This window comes from Bombus vancouverensis, chromosome 15 (assembly GCF_051014615.1).
Source record: "Bombus vancouverensis nearcticus chromosome 15, iyBomVanc1_principal, whole genome shotgun sequence".
NCBI classification, from domain to species: domain Eukaryota; kingdom Metazoa; phylum Arthropoda; class Insecta; order Hymenoptera; family Apidae; genus Bombus; species Bombus vancouverensis.
The window spans coordinates 11,851,810-11,871,091 of NC_134925.1; the positions used below are offsets into that span (position 1 = coordinate 11,851,810).

Genomic DNA, 19,282 nt, shown 5'->3' on the forward strand with positions numbered 1-19,282 from the left:
TTCAAAATCCTGCAAGAGTAATATTCGCTTTTTCCACATTCTCGCTTGACGTTCAAACATGGAAACACAACTGTACACTTCGATCACTTTCGTTCGAAAATGTTAACGCGTAACATATAGCTTTGATGTAGCAGTGTATCAACGTTCAGTGTGTTAACATTTTGGAAGATGTCTATACATTCGACATATTCACGAGAGATGTGCCAGACAGATACAGAAGAGTATATACATTTGTACGATTCTTACGCGTATGACAACAGATTGAAAGATGAAATTGTTCAAAGTTCAAACTACTAGTTCCTGTGGATAATCCAACGACAATCAGGGATGCAATTTGCTCGATATTGTTATTTCTACCTGTTTTGATAGCTACATATGATGCGTGCAACAGTTATACCGTTCACTTAGAATTTACAACACTCTATGACCGTGCCTAAAAGTACTGCTATTTGCCAACGACAAGTAACGTGAATATAGCATTGTAGTCAGTGTCAATTTGCTTTCAGCGCATTTTATTAGTGCCTCTATAATTATTGTGGATTCGTACGTGTATGTGTGCTAGGTTAGAAATGGTCTCGATTTTCTGATCCTTTGCTTGTAACTTCTACTAATGAAAACTAATGCGATACAGTTGAATGGTACTTTCATGGAATGGAATTATTTTCGGATTTTTACCTCGCGTCATACCTACGTACAAACTCCATAAACACATACATAGAAAACTAGTATTTACTACTAATTACGAAAAAGAAAACGTTTTTAACGCCAAAAAGTAATTAACTGCTGGCAGGCGTGAAGGTTCATTAGGAAAGAACAAGAAAGGGAGGAAAAAGAAGATGGAGAAAGTTTCAGGGGTGTAGAGCCTAGAGGATGGAACGCACGCAACCATTCTAACTGTAGAACACAGGAGGATCGCATTTCTACGTATAATAGTGGCAATGGTTAACCTTGGTAAATACATTGCTGTAGGTATCACGAAACCATGGCAGCTTCGTGCGAAAGACCAATATAATTGAGGTATTCCCACAACGCATTCACGATTTGACTGATTACGACGTTAGAGTATTTTCTTTGAGAACATAGGTATGCCTCGTATATCAAAACGTCCAAGTCTTTACTAACTTTATCGCACATGCAAATCTATCATATCGAAACACATAAAGAGCAACGATCGTGTACTTATGATTTGATCAAATTTTGAAATTAAGTTGTTTTCTATCACGCAAATTTTTGCCTCGCGATTTAATGTAAATGAGCTATATTTTTACCAAGTCTTCGTCATCGATTACAACTGAATTTCTTCGTCACCAATTACAACCGAATTTCTTCGCCAACTCAAGCCAGACGTTTTTTCTGGCTTTGATATAACGTCTGCGTTTGATTAAAATACGAGGTCAATGTATTATAGTCGTTCGTATATAATTAATACGATCTGTAACCTTCTAGTAACCTTCAGACGTATTTATCAGTCGAGGCATCTACTACTTTCCTCTTTTTTACCCCTTCAATGTACTCACGAAAATATCGCCCACGATTCTCTTACACCCTTCTAGTGTACACGACCTTCCTAAGAATTTTCCGAATCTATACGGGCCAGAATTTCGTGCGAACTCGATTTCAGTGAACACGTGATTCAGCTACTATCTGATGGTCAGGAATAACTACACCTTTCGAAATCGACTCGTTTAACCCCTTCTTGTGATTTATGGGATAAGCTTTTTGACCGAGAACAGCCTTGTAGCTTGTTTGCTCATTTACTCCTTTGTTCAGTTGCTGCGCTCCCCTTTCGGTAAATTTATTTCGAATAGAATTTATTCGAGCAGCGTTACTTAATAATTACACGTTGCATACTATTTAAATGGAATCAGGAACCTTTCAATTTGATCAGACGCCGCTAGACGTCAAATTAATTCGACCGTTGAACCTCGTTTCCACAAGATGACCGGGGAATCATTTTGGAAGATAATTGCTGCTATATCAAAGTCTTTCGTTCTGATTTTCTAGGGAGACCGAGAAACAGGTCATATACAGCGTGTCTGTACTACTCGGCAAGTGCCCATTCCTGAAGTTATTGATCCGACCCGGCGAGCGTGTTCGAGTCTACCGTTTATATGCACACGGATGCACATCGTGTAATACGGTTAAGTTAACTTGCTAATGAGTGCACGCGTCATAAAAAAAGCTTGCGACACTTCTGTGACGAATGTCACGCGGACTATTACCGGATTCGAGTCATCTTACGTGAATATAGCACGGAGAATGTCTCGCCACGCCATTTTCCGATCGACATCAGGACTTAACCCTGAACTACTGTCCGTCGGGTTACCCTGATTCCTGTTAACGACTGCCACTAATGTATCTCGATATATAAATAAAATTACGGCACGTTTTTGTTAAATTCAACATTAAATTAACAGATTCGCATTTTTGGTAATCTGGCTCGATTATCATATTCCGTAAGAGAGGTGTTTTAATAATTATGAACGTGTATCTTTTTAAAAATATTTTTATTTAATACCGTTTTTTAAAATACAAATATCTTTATTTTTTTTCGATATCTCCAAAGATTCCAATTTCTTCGAATTTTTTCAAATTTTTATACTATTTTTGTCCATATCGTTAGGAATAATTGCTCGTAATATGTCTTTCGTAAGATTTTCTAGCGTAAAATTTTCCGGAACGTTTCTATTTAGTTTGGTAACTTTGGATCTCTGGAATACTGGAAGGTAGCTACGCGTTTCTCAGGCTTTGATCAAGGCGTAGGTGGTAACTATATCTGATGCGATGCTCGAGGAATAAGAATTTGTCACAGGCCTAGATAACTAAACCTATTAGGACAATTTGTTGGTCACGGGGAAATCCAAATTTTCGTTCCTGAAATTCCTTTTTGCAATGGTTTTCAGACTCAATAGTTGCATCACATCTAAACATTTGTAATGGTCTGAGAATAAATTCAAGGATATGGAAATTCTATTTCTTAGAAATTAAAAACTGCGTGAATCATTCGGCGAGGAAACGTCACGCATGTGACGGACTAATTTATTTAACGCTTATGACAGTTAACACGCATGCATGCTAATTTTTATTGTTTTCAATTGCAAGGATCGATACGGAGTCTAACGCAAACATCATTCTAACGAACTGCATCCAGGTCAACGAATGAATATAACACGTTAAAACTTTTAGTCGTGTTACAGCGTATAGCAACAAAGAAGATACTTAAACCCTATTACCGTTGACATGTGTGAGTATGACGAAACTAGATCCTTCAGTGGGGGCTATGTAAATTGAGCTATCAAGAAATGCATGACACAATAAACATAAACGGTTTATGAAACTTGTAATTATATTCAAACTGTTTCCAATTAACTACTTAGGCATTATAATCCTATTCGTTCGAAAAGTAGTTTAGTTTTTCGGTAAAATTTATTATTAAAATATATCGAATAAAACGTGTCACAATTGTTTATGGATGAAAAAGATACGTGTTTCGTCATCTTCTAACATCGTTTGCTTTATTCGCAGCACACTGTACTACCATAATGCCAATTCTTTTAATTTTTGGTCTCTCGTTTTCGTTTTCTTCACACGTGAATTATAAAAATACATTCCACGAACGTAATCACTTCTTTCGAATAAAATTTCCTAAAACTAACGTATTAAGCTATTTTCAAAATAACAGCAAACTTTATTTCTTTTTTTTTTTACGAAAATACACTACGTACAGGGTACAATACATTATAGCACATAAATAACCCTAGTGAAGCTCGAAATATAAATTTACTACTGTTCTTGGTAGTCTGAGAGAAAATGGCTCGTAATACAATACTTCACGCCTATCGTGTATTTCGTGGTTTTACGCCCTGGAAATTCTATCTATAAGGTGTAGACAAAGTGTTCTATATGCGTTTCCTTATTAATAATCGTGATACTTTATGTAGCAGCTATCAACATCGATCAGGACTCGAATTCTACGTCTCCTGTGGATCCTGCCACAACAACGTCAAAGGCCACTATCGATGATAACTTTAAACCTCTATTTTCTGCTACACGTTTCTTGCGTGCGTTTCGGATATTTACGAGTTTTGTTACGGACAAAATGAAAAGACAGATTGGGGGTAACGACTGATAACAACAGCGAGGCAGCGCATGTACAATGTATAAGTGACGTCGTTTTATCTTATAGCAGCATCTTTGAGTCACCTGCAGCGTCGATGTGCAATTGTCACGTGGGCGTAGTTATCGAGAACGCATCAACGCTTCCTGGATGCTAACCTATTTACAAGCGCAGCACCGCCAGTTCTACGCCAATAAGATTTCCTGTTGATAGAACTGAAACGTTTGTAAAAATCGCACTGGCAACGACGGTTTGCATTTTAATTAAAGAAAAAATGCGGGGAAGATATATTACTTCGTACTTCGAATCAGATCGTTTCCGGATAACACGAAGAACGTGACTATGGAGAATTATATACAGGGTGGTTGGTAACTGGTGGTACAAGCGGAGAGGGGGTGATTCTACGCGAAAAAAGAAGTAGAAAATATAGAATAAAAATTTTTTTTTTATTTTTTATTTTTTTTATTTTTTTATTTTTTTATGATCGAGATAACGATCTACAGTGAGATCCGTTATAACGTACCGTACGCGTACCGAGCGAAAATTCAAAGTCGATTTTCTCGAAAACAAAACCTCAAACGAAAAATGTTTATTCTATATTTTCGACTTCTTTTTTCGCGTAGAATCACCCCCTCTCCGCTTGTACCATCAGTTACCAACCACCCTGTATACATACTATTTTTGCAATATTCCTATATATACTTTGATCGACTGATTCTACAATGGTTTACAATGCAAAAAAATGTATTTATACGTTTGGATAAAATTAGAAAAGAACGAGGGAATAGAGAAGAAGAATCCATGTACATAGCAACAACGCTAAAAACAGATCTGTGTTCGAATCGATTTACAAATCGAAATTAGAAACATCTTCAGGACTTAAAAAAATATTATGGCAATGAAATTGTAGATCACAATTTGATATCGAATAATATAATACAGATTACCGTTAAACATAAGTGACAAGTACTTTACTTGCAGACGTTGCTATCGCTAGAAAACGAAGAAATATGTTTTTCTCCAACAATTTTGTATCTGAACTTATGAGAAGTAAATATTTTTGGTGATATTGTAGACGTATGTCTAAAATTTCGAACTTTTATTCCGAATCAATTCGAATTAAACGATAGTGTTAACTTACGCCTATCGAACAAAGGGGAATTTCACAAAGGTTCCAGCACTTAACGATTTGGGACGTCGTATTCGCGACGCTAACGTAAAATATCCTCGATTTTCGAAAGTCACTGTAGAAAATTGAGAATAAAAGAGATTTAAATGCCAACAGAATGCCTGGTATAGTCGATATAATCACCAATTGATGACCGACACTTCGAATTCCCGGATCACGTACAGATACAATTCTTCAAACGATTTCCACGACATCGTCCCACGGCTATCCAGCAAATTCTTAATGGAAACGAATCAGAAATACGCATTTTGTTCGTACTTTGAAGAACGCGCAAATTTTATACAGAAATTCTTTCATCCTTTTAATATAGCGAAGTGTTAAAATTCTATCACAAGGGAAGAATATGTCAAGTCCATTTTTATCGATTTTCTAATTTCCATGTTTCTTGGTAGCTAAAAAGAAGCATTTCGATACATACATAAAGTTTGCATCTATCTATGTAATTTTATATAAGATTAAGAGAATAACTAATGCAAAGATGATTAATTTGTTTGTTCAAAAGAGGGTGAGAAAGCTAATGTAAAGGTGATTAATTTGAAAAAGTGATCGATTTGAAAAAAAATGTATACCTGATCACAAAACCATCGATGTGATATCGATTAAGATTATCAAACTTTAAAATTTCTCTGCTGCGAAAAATGGAAAATATGACTCATCGTGTTTTTCCCGTGTAGTCATCAAGTATCTCGTTATTACATTTAACATAACATTCAATACGCTATATTGCTATTCATTTTTCTATTGTCCTTTCGCTACTGCTAAACAATGAATCAAATAAAAATTATGATGCTAAGGATATTAAGAATTTTATGTACTTCAGCAATAATGTCGAGATGAAAGGAAACAAACGAGTTTAACGTACGTAATAAAATAGAATGTCACGTTGAAAGTCTTCGGATTAGATAATTGTCATAACGAACGTGGACGAAGAGTGCACTTCTAAGTGTGTAACTAGGTATTGTGCAAGTATTATATACGTCTATGGATGTTTGCTTCCAATTACTATTGCGGGTGATTGCACTAATAATTTGAATCGGTGTACTGAAACCATTTAAAAACAAATTATCGAGTTACTCGCGCTATAAATTGCATAAGCATTAGCTGAAATGTAGTCAATGATTACTATCTACAGTATCTCTAAGTATCTACTTCTACAAAATTGTTCGGCAATATTTTATAGAAAAAAGGGCAGTTAAAATATACGTTCGATAATTTAATATTCCACGTCATACGATATTCTTTGAAAATGTTGAGCCGCTCGAAGCTTCGTTATGTGAGAAGCAAGACGTTATCACGTTTTATTTCATCGGAGTAAGAAAAATTTGAAACGTCAGATCTTATTTACAGGACTCGCACGACGAAAAGTTGCACATTTCTTAAAAGCGAATTTTTCCTGAAACTTTGACTCGTCAAAGACGAACAGAGATAAAGGATGACGAAAAAATCAGTCGAAAATCCTTCGCCAATTAATCTACTGCGAATACAGGTCACAGATCCTAGACCCTTGCGTGAAACGACACCGAGTAAAATTGAAATCACGTCACACGGAATGTCATTCGTGCTTAATTCTGATATCCGTGTTTAAATAATTCCGAACTGTTCCTACAAGATATCAGGAAAAGAAAAAAAGACACTGTTCTTTCTAGCACCTTCGATCTTTCTGGTAACGACGTAAAAGGGGGTCCACGATCCTTGGAATCCAAGACTCGCGAACCGAACGAAGGTGCTACTCGCGTTTGGATAACAATTTCTCTTACCTGATTTGAAAATCTATGCTGACCCACGATAGCAATTGCGAACGCGATCTCCAGGTTGTTCGTCGATCAGTGTCTCACGAGAAACTAGCTCGTTTAAAGACCTGGAAGTCCTTCCTCGGTAAGGTACGTTCGTTCGTCGTTCCACGTCCGTCCGTTTGTCCTGGCGTGCTCTGCTCCTGCGCCTCACGCCCAACCACCCGACGAGACCACCTAACCAACTCACTCGATAACCCACCCATACACATACGACTTCGTTGAGCTTTTACGAAACAATCTATCGATAAATTATGTAGCACCAGTCCTCCTTTTTTCCGCACGCAATGGCTACCAAACTTTCCCTTCCATTATGCTTTTTGTCAGCGCGTCCAATGGAACGAGTTGTTGCCTGGGAAATGCCGACGCTTTCGACGTCTCGCGGAGGAATTTCGTTTCACGAATATCGATGAACAATTGCATAAAAGATGCAACTGTTATCGACGATTAATTCGTAGCCAGACGAGGACGTGCGATAAAAAGAACGAACTCTTGCGATAATTATGTAATCGAGAATGTCGTTGCGATTGTGTGGTTGATCAGCTAAAAACCGATAAGTTTATAGAGTTTTAGCATCTTCGACAAAATCTGAAGCTTATCACGACTAACTGACAAAAGCTTTAATCCTTCTACGCGTCTTCTCTTTGTCTTATAACTTATATCTTAACAGCATGGTCTCAAAAAGAAAATGAAAGATGGTTAAACACGTCTGTCGCTTTCATTCTGATTACCGTGACTTTTCCCGTTCGTTAAGAGCAAATATACATTTATCTTGCAAGCAGGAAAGGATCGAACGCTGGTTGCGCGAATAAAGCGTGGCGCACCCTTTACTACCCAGCCACTTTAATTCCACTGTTATTACGTTGGTGCGGTCGACATCCCAGTTAGTGCGATATATTTCAAATTTCCAAGTAATTCCCGGTAACATGCAAAAATTTGTCAATCTCTTCCGACATCCGCGGGAATGCTTTACACATACAAGGATAAATATTTCAAAGATTGATTGGGATAGAAAGTGTAAAACGATTGATGCTATGAATCTCGTGTATTTCGAAAAATTTCTTCTATAAAGATATAACGTTCGTTTTATTCGTAATTATAAAATATGATAAAAAATATAAAATGCGAGGAGGAATTTTTTATACCGCAAAGTCGGTAATAAAACTTATCTATGTATCCATAATTCAGTTCTGGTAACTTAATAAAATGTTATCTGGTCGTTGATAAATATCATTTATGTCACGGGAACAGTTTCCAACGTTCAGAGTTTCAATATCTTTATTGATTAATTGCTGGTTTGACTAAGTCACTCGTTGATGCTCTCGAGTTATTTCGCGCCTCATCATCAATTACATATTATCGTTAGTGGTGTACAGATTCAGCCAAACTTCTTCTTCAATGAAACGGTTGTTTCATTCATTTCAAATCCCTCGGTGTTACGCTCCAAGCGATGATATTATCGACAAATAGCAAGCAAACTAATATACGTAGTGGCGTCATGGAGGCGCCGTGTTTCATTGCAGAAACGTCATAAAAACAGAGTCAATGATATATAATTTTAAGACGTTACATACGTGACGATACTGTCTTTTTGAAGGGACTCTCTTGGGTTCATGGTTACTAAACGTTTCTTGTTGCTGGAGATTTCGCTTCACTTTTTGCTCTGGCATAAACTTTTACCTCGTCTCTTACCTGAAATAAAACAAAGAACTGTTAATTGAGTATCGATGATGTTTGTTGATTTTTTTAAATTATATGAGTTTTGCTATCATCGAATTTGTTTTCCTAATGTATTAAAATATATGTCACTTCATCTTTCAGCTTATACATTTTCCAAGAAATATCATGACAATTTTATTAATTATTTTAGAGCTATAATTACGCAATACATGCCAGGTAAACATTTATACCGATATATTTATATTGATATGATAAAATCAATATTTTAGGTAAAATAATTTTCAAAGAAAAATAAAAGCCGTATATTTCGTGTTGCACGAACAAAAACAGTTTATTCGTGCGACTATTACGATACATGTATTACATATGTACGCATGTGTTAGTCTCGCGACAGGTTAAGATTTCTGTTGAATACCATTTTTGTCACAAATTGCTCGAGGCATTAAATAGTTTTAGTGTCTTCTAACTGCGTTCGACACGTACAGCTTTTACCTTCGGTGGTTTGCTGGTTTACTTTCGACCTCGCAAAACCTTATAGCATTTGTTTATGAACAAAATATATATAATTGATAGAATTTCAGATTATTTGTAAATTATATTTTGTATGTATGATCCATTTTATATATACTTCTAATAAAATTTTTATAAATGACTTAGTTTATAATTAATTTGAGCTTAATATATAACTAATTTTCTATAAGAGGTTCATAGCGATGATAAATATTTTATTGCACACGATCTATTGTAGACCTACTTTCTATTTATTTCATATTTTATTCGTTTATTTTTATTACGAATACATGAAATTATATCATCAGTCGCTATTTGTACGGACAAAACCACGAATGGACTCGTTCATCACAAAATCGATACTAGTCGTTACAACCATCTTCCGGTAAGAATGTTCGTGTCCAAAAGTTTTGATAACTTTCTTAATTATTCAAAATCACGTACCGACGGGGATAATACCGATCGTAGATTTAATTTTCTAACACTATATGTATTTTTTAAGAATTTCCAACTTATATCTTTACGCGGGCATTTTAAAAGCAGCGTAGATTTATCATATTTCGATTCAAAATTCAGTCTTTCGTTTAATACATATTTTAATCTACGTTTAGCGTAGATTTTTTTGTACAATATAATTTGAAGCTGTGAACGTAATCGCGACAATAGATTTCATTCTGAATGTATTTCATGTATACGTAACCTTTTTCATGGGAAATTCGTCCAATTAATATACTACAAGCTTTTAATTAATATAAATTACATCGTCAAGTAAGAAAACAATAAAGGATTACTGGCTTTGATTTACGGATGAATAAGGACTGGAAAGAAATTTTATTCATAAGGTGTATTGCCCCTCGTAGTCGTGCGTCTAATCGAAGATTACTAATCCACAACGACGGAAGCCTTGCAAAGGCCCCCTTGGAATCGAGCCACGTACCAGAGTTCTCTCTTATCGTTAAGAATCGATAGTTTAGCTCATCCTCTGGCTCTCGTGTATTCCTTATTGATATTCATTACCTGGTAAGGTAAGACACCTTGCAAAAATAGTATCTTGCTGCTTAAGTTGAAACATTAAAGATCTTCAGGTATGTTGAATGAGATCTAAATAATAGTTATAATTTATTAAAAATTTTAAGGAAATCGTAAACGGAAACTACCTTTGAATATTAGTACGAGATATTTTTGTAAGCGTGTCGCATCAATTTGTACATGGGTGTCGATCTTCGTCAGTTAACGCATCGAAACCGCGGACAAATATGCGAGTACACGAAGAAACGCGCACGAGTCGTGACATTTATGTAACCTTACGGCTTTACAACTCGTCCCGGATGAACGCCTTGCCAAAATACAACCCATTGGTTCATCAAAGGAGACAATGTGCCATTAGGCTCTGGGTACCAAGATGAACGGAAGATGTCGAACGGAAATGAACATCGGAAGACGCTGATATCATGCAAAGTAATACGTCAGAATCCTAATCATCGATTAAAGTCGACTGAAATATCGTCCTTTCTAATTACTTATTTGGATCTTCTTTTTTTTATATCACGTAAAAAAATACTCTATTCCATACGTCATTAATTCTATTGACACCGTACTGAATATGTTCGTCAATGCATGACTCTTTGAAAAGTTTGACGCGTCGTAAGAATAACAAGGCTTGCGTTCAACAGATTTCTCTCTTCGCATTTTTGCCGTGCTTATCTTAATCCAGTATAACGAGTGGAAGTGAACTTTGCTTTCCTCGTTACAAAAGTATTTGCACGTGTACGGTATTGGATAAAAATCAGGAATTGCCCGATTTAGATATAGATAAGTGGTACATCGAGTTTAAAAATTCGTTTCGAGTTTCGTGTAGTTGCATGAGACAGTTTGTATACCACGTCAGTTACATTAAAGACACGATATCTATGAGGATTAGTCAGAGAAAAAAGTAAAGGTGACACTAATGCTATTCTTAGAGCGTGTATTGTAGACTGATACTTGTTTAAAGTGGTTAGATTTGACGATCTTACGTACAAACACGCCTACGCAACACGCGGATGCACACGACGCTACGCATTCTCTCTTTTTCTCTTTCCGTCTTTTATCCCCTCTTCATCATGAGAGTTATCTACATTTAGATACCCAGCGTTGGTCGATTCACGACACTTAAAAGTTATCTTTGCTAATTACGTAGGTAGCCTAAATTCCACCGATCTAATGCCTTTTGAATTGTATCTTCCACTTAAACGCCACGGTCCAATAGAGTTTGTCGAGCATCGTGTATTTAACATGCTCAACTTGTTACTAACGCGCAAATGTAAGAACATTAGCCAATAATGTCACATAATTGGAACGTATACAAAAAAAAAAAAAAAAAAAATTAAAACGCGACGAACCGAAGTAAAATAAACGAAGTAAACTTTACTTTCCTATTCGAAGAAGCTTCAGTTGCAGTCAAAATTGAAAACTGAAACAGCAAAAGATTGAAACTATTCGAAAGAACTTCTTCGAGTCGTTTGAGAATTTCATTTGTTCAATCAGCGAAAGATCTTTTTTACCTATGATCTTCTTTTTACTGGATGCCAATGATGCAACCAGTTTTTGGTCATTAAACGACAGATAATTCTACGTCTGAGACAACGATTTGGTCCATTAGCCGTACGTCGTACAATTACCGGTAAGACGATATAGCATATTGGCGATCTTACTCCAACAATCAGTTACGCCTCGACATCGAGAACTATAATGATAATTGACAAGGGTGTGCCCATCAATCGTATGAAGTAACTTAAAGAGGATCGGTTATCTTATTAAGATATTAACGGTGTCGCGTAAACGATGTTACAAGTAATTAAATTGCTTTCGACACCGCGAATGGAATTATTTATAACGATTTTCCAAATGTTCGTATTTCTCCTCATTTAAGGATCGAATAAACATTTATAACAAAGTACGACTTGCTTATTTCTAATCAGAATCCGTAGTTTCCTGTCTACAATTTTTTCCACCGTCTGTTTTTTTTTTCTTCTATTGTTGGTTTACGATCCTTTTAGGCTTTAGGGACATATGTAAATTTGTGCTTTTTCTCCTATTGTTCGCGTCACCAGCTGCGTCACTCGTTAGCTGGCACTTATTAATTCTTTTTGCTTTTTCACCTTTCGCTTCCAACTAGTAGAACCGTACCTATATTTCGCGACTTGAATATTCTTACTAATGTATCACTTCGGTAAACAGAAATATTAAAACAAAGCGAGTCTATTAATACCTTTTTGAACTAATGTATTAGTTATTCATTTTTTTTTATACTATACGTATCATTATTAAAATTAATAATAATGATATTGATTATTAAAACTAATTGCATTCAGATCTGTATCGATGCGATCAAATAAACGTAAGTTAACTGACTTGTGAATGTTCAACCGAATTGTGGCTGGGAGCATGATGGAAAACAGACTGATTTGAGAAACGAATAAGCGACAGTAGCTAAACAAATTTGTGATATTCGTCTTGTTACAATTTAATTTATAAAAGTATTTTCTTTGTAAGTACTTCCGTATACATATACAGTTTATAAGTTAAATAACAATGTTTGCAGAGATTTTTATAGAACAACGATACACGGACAATCTGTATCCAAGTACGATTATTCTTTATGAAAGTGGAGAAATCCTAAACGTTTAAAGAAAATGCTTCCATCCTAGTGGGGCTTGGATGCTGTGCGACGTCGCGTCGTTTTATTATCGATTCTCCTGTCTGGCGCTCGTACAAACCCTCTCTTCTGCTTCTCCCCCTCTTTCGCCACAACCCCTCGCCCTTTACTTTGCCTTTGTACGAGTACGCGCAGCCCCTTCCTGCTTTACGCGAGACACGGGAAGGGTACATTCGCTCGAATGTGATATAAGTTTGTTCTCGGTTGAAAGAAATATCAATAACCCACTTTCATTAACTTCTTTTATGCACTAACGCTGAAACGTTCTATTGTTTTAGTACAAATTGTAAAAAAATTATCAATGTTTAATTCTTGATAGTAAAAGACATTATTTTATTGCTTTTCCAAGAATGCAGGGAAACCTAAACTACGTCGGTCCGAACAGATAGCCGAAAATAAAATAAAAATATAAGAATGGTAGTAGTAGGAATAGATTCCCGTAAACTATGATTTTTTTAAAGCTACCAAAGAATTCGAGAAAAAAAATAGCATCTGGATAAATGGGATGTTTAGAAGCAAGGTAGATCTGCTATTTTTACATTTATATTTAGAAAACCGTACCGTTCGTTTTATTATTATCTAATTGGGATTATATTCTGCACAACAATCCGCTATAACAATAAAATACATATAAATTTTTCCGTGCTCGCGAATATGTTTCTCGAGAATCTAAAATTTTCGATAATTATGACGTTAAAGGTCATCCACTTTTTAAGTATGTTATATAAAATTATGCATACGTCTGCTTCGTGTTAAGGAACTCGGACAATCATAGATTCATTCGTGAATAATCCTGGTCATTCTCGAGATGTGACATCATCGATTATCATATGCAAAGTTAGTCCACCTCACATGTCATTTTAGAACTTCAACGATGAGAATTATACGTTAATGACCATACGCGAGCAAAGGACTTAAATTTATAAATTACTCGTGATGTGGGACAGACGAAGAATAATTGGCAATTTACTTTCAATAAAATGAATTGTTTACCGCTTACAAAGAAATATCGTCTTTATTAATCCGACGCTTTCGATAAAATGCTAATCACAAAACATTTATCCAGTGAATTGTGTTACCAAAAAAAAAAAAAAAAGAAACGAAAAAAGGTAAACATACTGTATAACAGCTTTAAAATTTTAGCCGAATGTGAGTTAAATCTAGAATTCATTTCTTTATTACTTGTCAACACAAGTACTTACTGATTTACTGTATACTGTCGTATTTACTGATAACACTTATCTTTATGTAACACTTATAACAATTATGTACATAGAGAATAAAATATACTTAAAATAAATTTATCTACAAAGGAGACAGTAAACGTTGAATATAATATATAAACTTAATTTCAATACAACTGAGGAAAACTCACTCGTGTTATGTTATGGGCTGATAATTAAGCTATAATATCACTGAATCGAAAGGCGACTTTAAAACAATCGTGGCGCCTGTTCTCCTTGGCGATCGAAAGATAAACAAACCTATTTCTTCCATCACGGTCCACTCGGTGCACATCAAACGAGTATTTATTCTTAACTGGTTTATCAATATTGCGCGACAAAACCGATTGCGTTGCGTGATACGATTATAAAGCTGACGTAATCACCGGTATGTCAGAATCGAGGCGTTATTGGTATGCGGTTGTTGCACAGGACAAGTAAAAACGACATGTCAGGTGCACGGGTGTGGATACGTATGTATCTTTGAATTCGCGGCCCCCATTGGTTACGGGTTTAATCGTTTCGAGGACATGTTTACAGCTCGCAGTGTAGCCTTTAACGGAAAGCGGAACAAATCGGTGAAGGGGCGCCTGTCCGAATGCGGCTTCGACACGATGAATTGATACCAAACACGCCGTCCACACTTTCGTTTAAGGAAATCCGTGTCCACTTGCATCGTCTGACTTATGTAGATTAAGTGCGTTGCACTTTTAGACACGAGATCGACGCGGAGATAAGTGTTACGAGATGTTCGCGCGAACGCAACGTCCTGTGACCAAAAACGCGATACGTGTTACGCTCGATTCATTGTGGCGGGTGTCATCGAACTCGGTCTTGCACAATAATTTGTCAATAATATCGGTGAATTGGCAAGTAACGAGTTAGAGTAGGAAATATACATATCTCTATCGCTTTCCCTTATTTGCCAAATTCTAAGGAAATTTTAGTTTTTAGGTTGCATTACCAATTTGGTGAGAGATTGCAGAAAAAGCGCAGAATGCTAATGTTACAAACGAACCCCACCAAGTCAAACGAAATGCTGCTGTCTATTCATGTTACCATATAACGATGTTAATTGGCGTGTTGCAAACCTGATACTTGTTAATCCGATACGGGTTTTCGCCAGAAGTCGATAAGGATATACGTATGGTTCCAGAAGAAAAATATTTTGAACAGTGTCGAAAATTTGTTAAAAAATTTCTTTCGTAGCTTAAATACATAGCTGAGTTCGAATTTCAAAGAAATATCGATCATTGGTCGATTTTACGGATAAACTACCTAAGAATTTAATGAATCGAGAAAAGATGTGATCAAGGCCATAGTGCAGCGTGCTGCAAGAGACACATAGGTATCGCAAATTATTACATAATGGTGAGTTGGCGTAACCACTGTTTCTAAGAATAGATATGATTCTAATGTGGAATTTAAATTTCGCAAAATTGTCTAAACTTCTATATACATTTTTAAATTTAATTCAAACCTTTGCAACGTAATCGCGATAATCGCGTAGCGACGATGCCAATGAAACTTCACCGTGTTTCGTATACCACGCGACTCTTCGATAAATAGCGAAACGAATTATTGGGAATTATAGCGAATTTCCGGTACGCTTTAACGCTTGTTATCATCCAAGGAAAAGGTAACAAAGGGACAAATTTAATATTGCACTCAAATCATCGGAGCGTGGCTCATTAGAGTTCGCCTCGACATGCCTTTAGCTTATACGACCCTCCATAGGAAGGAAGCCCCTCCAAAGCTTTGGAAGTGGGTAGATAATCACGGATGCTGTGTAGGTGCGTCTTGAACGAGACGGGGTCGAGGGCTTCTCCCATTTTTCCTAGTATTCATCGTCGGTAGATTCAAAGAACTTTGCCGGTCAGTGAACTCTACTCTCAATGGATCGTCCATTGACTTTCAATAAATCTAAACGATAGGTCACGGAGAAATTGCTCTCGTTAATAAGTTAAACGCGGCTAATCACGTGTAAACACGATGAAATTACACGAAATTGCAGGTGGTTGCGTTTTACCAGGAGAGTTTGGTCAATATTTCGTGCGGGATACTATGTACTATACACTATATACTATACAATAAAGTAGTTAGTCCGATATTTTCATCGGCAACTTGTACAGTTTCGTAATTCGATATACCTGTGCCTATATCTCGCCGAGATCAAGGGTAACAAACAACGAGGATGCAATTGATTTTTATTGGCCTTTGTAAAGTTTTTTCTCCTTTCCTATTTTCTAAAATACTTTAAAGGTTGCAACCTATGGAAACCGAGGTTTCTGCGTCAAAAATATCGCGCGGAATATTCGGCGAATCCAATGCTAAAACGGAATGTCTTTTTAAGAGTAACACATAAATTGTTATTAAAGACAAGCAAAAGGCTGATGTTACATTATTTTTTTTTATTATTTCTGGCTCTTTGATTAATAGACCATTAAGTTTCATCGTTTCGCGCGTGTATCTTTAAGAGGATAGGTTTGAGTCTGTATCCGCGTTGCGAAAAATCCTGCTTTTTTCCCAAGAAAGAAATTTTTTGTATAGTATTTATCGCAAACTTGATATTATTGTTTTTATATGAAATCAAAGCTGCTTGGAATGGATGAAATTTCAGTCGTTATTTAACGACTTGTTGGTCGAGATTAATAAAGTGTGAACTTTGTTGTTTGCTCGCACAGTTAGCTCTACTTAATGACTAAAGACTTAAAAGTTGTATATGCAAGAACATATTGTTGTCAGATTACTGGGATACGTGCGGGTGGTATCGTCTGATACGTCTTCTAGAGCATTTAAATCTGGAGGAAACCATTGTTGCAATATCGAAAATGCAAGAAATTGTCGATTATGCATTCCAGAGATTGATGTTTATGAGAAACTTTATTCCATTTCATTACTGAAGCAAAGTTGTATTCTTCGTACATTTGTAATACATTTATGAAGCATGTTAATTAAGAAAAAGATGACTAGGATCGATACGGATAATATTCTTGCATAAACATTCGACACTGGAGAGTACGATGCAAATCGTTCTAATGATTACGATGCACGGCAGGGCGTAAAGCGGGACATGGGTAACGAGAAGGACCTTGGCCCCCTACTCGTGTAACGATAAGCATTCGTGTAACGATAGGTACTCGCGTATTAGTCATGCGCGTAAAACCTAACAAACCATTCATTTTAGTCTGATCGTTTGTAGAGGTTTATTCGAGAAAATGTATATATCCGTATCTATTATTTGTAAGAAACTGCGCGCTAAGAGCGCAAAAAAATTGTCTAAACGCTTGTTAGGAAGTTCTTTTTTTTCCTTTAGAAGTTTATGACAATAGAAGACTATGACGATAATGTTGATATATTCGTGAAAAATAATCGGGTTGTTGGAAGTATAACGGGCGTGTGAACGTTTTGTACACAGACATTGGAAATAACAGCCGGGATAACCGTAGGACTCTCTTCGTATTGCAAGTTCTCCGGAAGTGTGGCACAAATTGCGGATGCCAGTCCGACCAAAGTGTTACTCCATTTGAACACCAAGAGAGGGTCATTCGATTAAGGTTTCAAGCTGATCATCGAAGGTGAGCCCGGTTAATTCCACAATTATACACCCACGAAACATCGTTATTTCATTGACGTTCGGCAATTTCCTAATTGACACACGATATAGCCTTCCTCTGAGTGGATTTTTTCGCCCTGTTGATGGCGGTGATGCAACGATGCCTAAATTAGTAATTTGCAATAGTCACAGTCACGACAATTTCCCGAATTAACTTAGCGAGTTGAATGGCAATGTGACATTCGCGTGATGTACGTTCATTTCAAGATCCATTAAGAGAACTTCACGATGACAAACTTTTCGTTTCTCATTACCAATTTTCTATGTAGATATTAATAATGCTTCGCGATGAGCGTTCCATTGTTACTTCGAATCTAACACGAAGATTTACCTCGATACGCGACTTTAAACTCCCGTTATATGATTTTTAAAACATTTGCATTCTGAAATAACGCGCCGAAAGATTTCCCCTTGTTGCCTGTTTCCTCTTAAAGCGACTTCGCATAGACTTCGCACAACGAACAACAATGGTAGACCACGATTATCTTGATTCGCGTAAATCGAGCACAAGATGTAGAATTAATTATGCATGGGCGCCTGACAACACGCTGCATTAAATTAATCAGCATCTAAAAGACTTCCCAGTCTTACGATTCAATATTATGTGCCGGGTTTTCTCATCGCTTTGAGTCTAATGCCCCCGGACACCGAGGCCACTGTACAGTCTTCAACAGTAAACATGTGCATGTTGGAGTGTCTCTTAATTCTGCGATTAGTATTACAGATATAGTTGGTAGATACAACGCTATGTGTAGATATAATCGAGAAAATCAACGATGCCTTTTATAGGATTTTTAATAAAACGAAACATCAAATTTTATTAAACCGAGAGAAAAGATAACCTGCCCATCCTAATCCATGCTGTTATATTAATCACAGCTAAACATTTTGTTTTAATATTACAGACTTTATCATAACAAGCGTTTATTATCTTTTAACCAATAGATATGTTATATTATCATTGCCTTTGGATTTATCTAAATCTCAGTTATTATCTTTGTTACAGAAATTCCTTAGAATCTTTTTTGCATTTGGATACGTTTCAATAATTAACCGAGTATATTTTCGGCACTTCAACACGATCGACCAATCCGGCGAATTATACCATAAACCAATAATAATCGTGTGTCATTCTATAACAAAAAGAATTCCAGGGTAAACATGTCCGCCGCAACCCGTTTCCCTTTATCGTTCAAATCCCTTGAAATAATCTATAAACGCACACCCCTAACCAATGAAAAACAAACATACCTTTTAACATAAAATAGATAAACCATATTCTTGAATGGTTTCCTTCTCGGATAAATCGAATCTTTTAACAATAGTAGCAGTAATACTAACGAATATGTGTATGATGAATCAGGTTAAAAATATTATGGAAGAGAATGTGATTTTCTGACAGTGTATATATTCAACAAGATGGCGAAACTGATGTTCCACCAATGATCTTCATCGTGTTC

General features: G+C 36.2%; 1 protein-coding gene across 4 annotated transcripts in view; it reads right to left on the reverse strand.

The window, feature by feature from the left end:
- Positions 1-19,282, reverse strand: part of tau (microtubule-associated protein tau) — a 34,408-nt gene that overhangs the window by 14,678 nt on the left and 448 nt on the right. The window lies entirely within an intron of this gene.